Consider the following 6,270-nt stretch of genomic DNA (forward strand, 5'->3'; position numbering starts at 1 on the left):
GTATTAAAAGATGTTATTGTAACTTTTGCTTGTATTCTTCCACCTGCAAGTCCATACTGAGATGTGCAAAGCATGTACCAAGCAAAGAGGAGTGATGTGCACTGATGGTACGAGGACTCATTCAGTGCACCTCTGACAAGGCTGGATTCAATGAGGCAGGCTGCCTTCACAAATAAATTAGCCATGCATGCCCATCCAGTGCAGCAAACCTTTCTTCCAGTCACTGCATGACTGTGCTGTTAAATACAGAATATCTGACGGTGTAGGACAAGTTTAGCTTCAGAGGTGAGGTTTCGATTCTACCAAACTTGTTCCCATTCCTTAAACTACCATAAGCTTGACTGGGATAAGGGGGATGGAGAGGAATGCAGCTGTGGCTCAGTTCTTCCCTGCCTCTTCCCCTATCCTGCACAGCCAGGTTTGCAGGATGGGAACTGCACACCCTGTCCCTTAAGACATGTTGGAGCGGCTCCATTCCCTCGGAGCTCCCACAGCCGATATACAGATTGCTTGGTTAACACTCTTTCCTGGTACTCACAGTAACTGCTCCAAGACAGCAGTACCCAGCAGCTTTCTGGGGGCTCGTCTACTTGTAAAAATCCAATGAACGTCTGAGGGGACATGGCAATTTCTTACGCCTGTCAATCTGTTATTCAGCTGCCAATGCACAACATGTCGCAGAAGCATTTTCAATAGTAGGAAGTAAAGTCTGGTTAATCTCTGTAAAGCCCAGAAATAGTTCTCCAATCATCCCAATTTAATGGGTGATTCTTGTGGAAGGATAGCAATGTCTACAAATTGAAGGTAGCTGTGGATTCAACAGAATACTAACTGAGATACAGGGGCTTTCATGGCACAATCTAGTGAATCATAAAGTTATGCGTGTACAAGCAGTTTTAAAATTTCGGTTTAAACATCAAATTGCCATGCAACATCAACATAACTTTGTCACAATGTTTAGTGGGAAACACTTAGAGCAAAATATTACCCTCTCAGCTAAATATGTGTCAGAGAGAAATATTCCTGTCTTTCAGTATGGCTGTAGATGCAAACTGGAGCTAAGAAAAAAAACCAACATTTTTAATATAAGTATTTATTTTAGGTTGATTTTTTAATGAAATATTTGATGGCCCTGGAGTACAAATACCATTATTTACTGCAGGATTTAATTAAAAGATGCCTATTTTTGGCAAAAAATAATACATCTGTCCTGAAACACCAGTGCTACTGTATGCGGGCAAAATAAATAAGGAAAGTCCACACTTATTGTATATATGCTTTGAAGTCCTATTTATGGGCCAAATTCAAGAACTTGTGGAGGAGGTCTCTGTGGATGAGGAGTTTGTACTGTAGGGTGGGAGAAGAAAGTAGGATCCCCATGAGGCTCCTGTATGTCTTATTGCCACCTTCTTTTCTTCCACGGCAGACGGCTCGTTACTCCACAGAGTCATAGAGTCTTATTTAAAAACAGCAGGTTTTCAATCCTCTTCTGCCCTGCCCTATGACTGCATTTCACCGTCCGCTGAGTTGGAGTTATCCATATGAAGAAACTGGCAGGGTTTGGCCCAAACCAATTGTTGCAATAACCTGCTGATATGTAAGTAGGTAACTGTAACTTGCACTCAGTTATGGGCAGGGGCCTTATTAGGATTCACGGAGCTTTGGGTCAGGATTGAGGTAACCATGGATCTGCAGAGGATTCCTTTAGCGGGAGCTGGAACTTCTGGTGGACCCATGTGTTGTGAAGGCAGGGAGAGGAAGGGAGACCCGTATACATGCTCCCAACATTGGATGTCCTAAAAGGAGAAATAAACATATTTCACTGATAAGATGGTGGAATTGGCTGGCTTTTGGAACAGATGTGGCCCTCTCAGTGAGCAAACCTGTTACAGCAATGATCTGGATGAGTTCTCTGCTGATGTCTGAGTGAACTGCTGGCCAGAAATGTTTGTTATACAGCATACCAGCAGGGATAGAAAAGAACACGTGCGATACACACTTTCTTCCCTTGAAAACAATGCCACACTGCAGGTGCATAAAAAGCCAATTTTCAAACTTTTCTGATCAAAGTGAGCAATTGCAAGGGTAGGCTGCATGCATACATATGGAAAAAGTGCAACACTCCCATCTCCTACAGGAGAGTCAGGGCTTCCCAGAACTCCTCTCCAAGTGATCTTAATGGATGAATACCACAAATTTCATCCTCTACTTCTTCCAGGTGTTTTTTCAATGGCACTGCTGGAGAGAATAGCTTTTGTTCACACAAGTGGCGTCAGTTTCCAGTCAACATATTGCTCATGCGAACACTCTGAAGGGGAATCTGAAAGAAGGAAGGTCCTAATCCTGTTTGTATACAAGCCCAAGGTAATCTGTCCTTGGCTTGCACATATGTTGCTGTCTGCATCAGGATAAGATGGTATAAAAATGCTGCTGACAACTCCCCTTAGGGTTTCCCTTAGGAATTCTTATGATGTGGGATAATTAGCAGGGGTCCAGGGAAGCCAGGAGGGAGCTCCATTTCCCTTTCAGGGACTCTGTTGAGTAACTCAAGCTCCTTTGTTATTTGCACAGCTCTCACTGTATGATGGACCAGGATTTAAAGCAAACAGGTAGGTACGAACAGACAAAACCGAACAAAAACCAGCCTAGCTGGTATCTAAACAGAGGATCCTGCAGCCAGACCTAGACGAGCAAATACATGATGTTGTTCAGGGTGCGTGCTCCCAGAGCAGCTCCTGGTGTGTTCACTGGGAATTGCTACTTCCTCTGTGTGATGAAAACCAGGTCACTGGCCGAGTGCCTGAATGAGGATTTAACAGCCTCACTGGGGGTGGACGTGTCTTTCCTCTGAGGAACTCTTGGCCTTATGTTACATGTTTGCAAAAGCACACACTTCTCCCCCCCATCCCTAAAAAGAAAAATTAAAAAAACCCAACTGCTGTAAATCAAGGAAATTTCATAACTTGCTTGAGGTATAACAGCTGTTGATATAAGGCTCAACATCTTTGGGAGCACATTGCTGCTAGGAAGATAAAAATCTTCTTGACAAAGTTGTGACCATAAAAATTGCAAGGCTTTAGTCAACATTTAGAGAGGATTTGCATCTCCCTTATAATAAATAACAATAATAATAGCTCACATTTATATGGTTCTTCCCAGATTCAAAATGTTTTACAAACATCAGCTAATTAATCTTATTGAAATACTTTCCCTTGCAATACAGTGATATACAGTCCAAAATGTATCTCATAAAGGGGGCTGATGACTCATAAAATGCAGCATTTTCCTCGCTGTGTGACTATCACTGGCTTTTAAAATGGCAAATATAAAAATCACACACCTTTATATTTATGCAGCCTATTCTTCAATTATTACATCTGTGCAGTGGCCGCTATGGTTAATTTGGGCTGGGAGCATGACTGGAATTTGGATCTCCAGCCTGATTCTCTGGTCTCTTCATTCTGTGCTCTGGGATTTGCTCACATTACGGGGGACTCATGGAAGTCATCGTCAGCCTGCCAAGGTTAATGGCCCCCAGCTCTGGTTCCAGGTCCATGGGTGAAACAGACTGCTCCAGGGGACAGGTCAGAGAGGGCACCAGTCTTTGGGGGGGGGGGCAGCAGGGGGGTTACCTCCCTCTCTGCAAGGTCTGCAGAGGCCGTGGGGGGAGAACAGCATTGGTAGCTCTTGTATATACTCCCTGAAGTCCTTCTTACTCTGTTTTGGGAATATAAAGGAGACCTGAAAGAGATATGTGCCAAATTTGCACTCCTCTTGTATCCCCCTCCTCGTATATTCCATCTCATACCACTACCCTGAAGTAACATGAATCAAGCCTGTGGTGGTGAAAAAGTGTTTTTGCTAGCACAGTTTCTAGCACATATTTCTTGACTGACAGTCAATACTTTTGTGAGAATCCTACCAGTCAAACCATACCATTGACTTACTGTCGATAATGGCTGATTAAGGTTTTCCTGCTGTTCCCAGCAAAAAAATCTCTGTGTTCCCGGTGTGGAGGACATGTCCTCAAAAGCTGAAAGTCCAAAATAGGGCTGTACCAAGGGATTTACTTCTCCTAGCATGTGCAGTACCTTTATTCAAAAAGATCGGGAAACTTTACAGCTCTCACCATTGTTTACTGCTTCTTACTTAAAAATTAATGTAGGCAAAAACCCCATAATCTTTAAACTGACTAAAGATGAAGCCAAACTCAAGCCAACCTTTGCACCAGACACATATACTAATGACTCTTCATGCTAATGTATTTTACTTTTTCTTTGACTCACTAGTTACTGCTACAACTATGGTAGCATTTTTTATAGTAAGCAGTAAGGTAATTGCATAGCTGTGGGATTATCTTGTAGGATGGGATCATTGTTAAGTACTGCTTTCTCTCTGTAGAAATTTTGAAAGTGCGTTTTAGGTCTTGACTCTTATTTATATGAATGCTGCTTTACTCCATATAAGTAATATCAGAAGCATTACAGTGAATGCAAAAATAGTTTACTAAGTCTACAAGGCCCTTTTAAGCTGACAGAGTGGTACAAAGTGTCCTTAAACATTTATGAGAATCAGACTGTTGGGACTTTTGTTTAGCTCAGATCCATGCTTGGTTTAAATCAGTTTGTTGAATAAAGAAAATGACAGCAGAGGAACAGAAACCTGTGGAGTTTGCTCTCCTTTCACACACAGGTCTTCTTGCACCACAACAAAAGAGATGATGGCATCTTAAAAAATTTTCAGCAACTACCAGTATGTGTCTTTCTGGGCACCGGCTGTGCCACTAAGTCCTGCCAGGCCCAGCACATCACAGATCCTGTGGCAGGTCTGGATCCAAAGCCTCAGCTGCCCTAAGTGCCCTGCTGAGCCTTCAGGAGAGCAGCAGCCACCCGCAGCTAGGAAAGCCCCTGTAAGTCAGCGCTGGGGAGGAAAGACCTAGAGGCATCCAGCCATGGCTGTCAGCTGCTGCCATGTAGCCCTAGCTTGCCCCTTACCTCCATCCCTGTTCTCGACAGTCCTGCCTCCCACGGCGTAGTGGTGGGTTTTCTAGCAGAAGCCCTTACATGAATAAGCAGGCTTAGAGGTACTTGAATGCTCTAGCTAGTCTTGAAATGCTTTGCCTCAACTGTGAAATGTCATTTTGAACAAAGGGGATAATGTAACCAGCTGACCTTCTCCCCTTGTGTATTCAGTTATAAATGATGACTCCTGACTAAAATATATGTTTGCTACTTTTTCCGTCTGTTACCACTGAAGAACCAGCATTACCAATGGAAGTGTGAGCCAGGCTCTCTCTGGTTTGTGCTTTGTCAGCAGGGAAACTGCCCAAGTTCAGGTTGCAACGCACTTATTGCTGGTGATGCGTGAAGTTGAATGCATGGAGCCAGCTTTCTGCTCCTAGATCCACTTTGCAGGATTGCCCATTAGTAGAAGATAGCTTTTATCTGAGACTTCAGCAGGTTTGAGCTGACAGTTGTCAACATGTGGGATGTGAATGTGGAGCCTTCATGGTAGAAGTTCTAAAAAGTTACTTTTTAGGCTAGAAAATGTACTTTAAGCAGTGACACATGATGCTTCAGTGACAGGTATGGTTTTCAGATCATACCTTGCTTCTAATAAAATACTTTTTTGCATGTTATCACATGAACGATGTTTATATCATCACTCAAAGAGTATTGCCATGACCTCATACTTATAGAGTAATCCCTGTGCTTTATTTACACATCTGAGAATGATTTTAAGTGTTTAGTTATAATTTCCATTTAAGCCTGAAAAAAAATGTTCGCGATATCTAACCATGAGTTTGTTGTTCAGACTATTCTTTACACTCAGTACTGAATACAGAGCCTCCTTCACATTTTTAAAACAAACCACATTTTCAGCTGGGTGAGGGGAAGACTAATGAAAACTTTGCTGGTAAACAGGGATCAGCACTGCTCACCAGCTTTTAATTCATGTAAGTACTAAGGAATTGACATAAATTTATGTGTAACCACTTAGTTATAAGCAGACTTGAAATTGCCATGAATCTAGTAAGTAACAGTTAATGCCTCCCTTTTTGCAAAAACCTATGTACACAAACGCTCTGGATAGATGCTCAGGCCACTGTACTATAAAAAGCCTAAAACCTCAAGATCTACAGAAGACCTAAAAAGAAATAGATCAGAATGTGGAGTTAGCTAGTAAGGAAATGTGGAGGACAGGAGAGTCCAAATGGCATGTATCTTACATCACACGGCTCTATCAATCATTATTTTTCTTAAAACCAGA

Source organism: Nipponia nippon, unplaced genomic scaffold (assembly GCF_047370975.1).
Source record: "Nipponia nippon isolate SJK-2023a ecotype South Korea unplaced genomic scaffold, ASM4737097v1 scaffold_3, whole genome shotgun sequence".
Taxonomy (NCBI): domain Eukaryota; kingdom Metazoa; phylum Chordata; class Aves; order Pelecaniformes; family Threskiornithidae; genus Nipponia; species Nipponia nippon.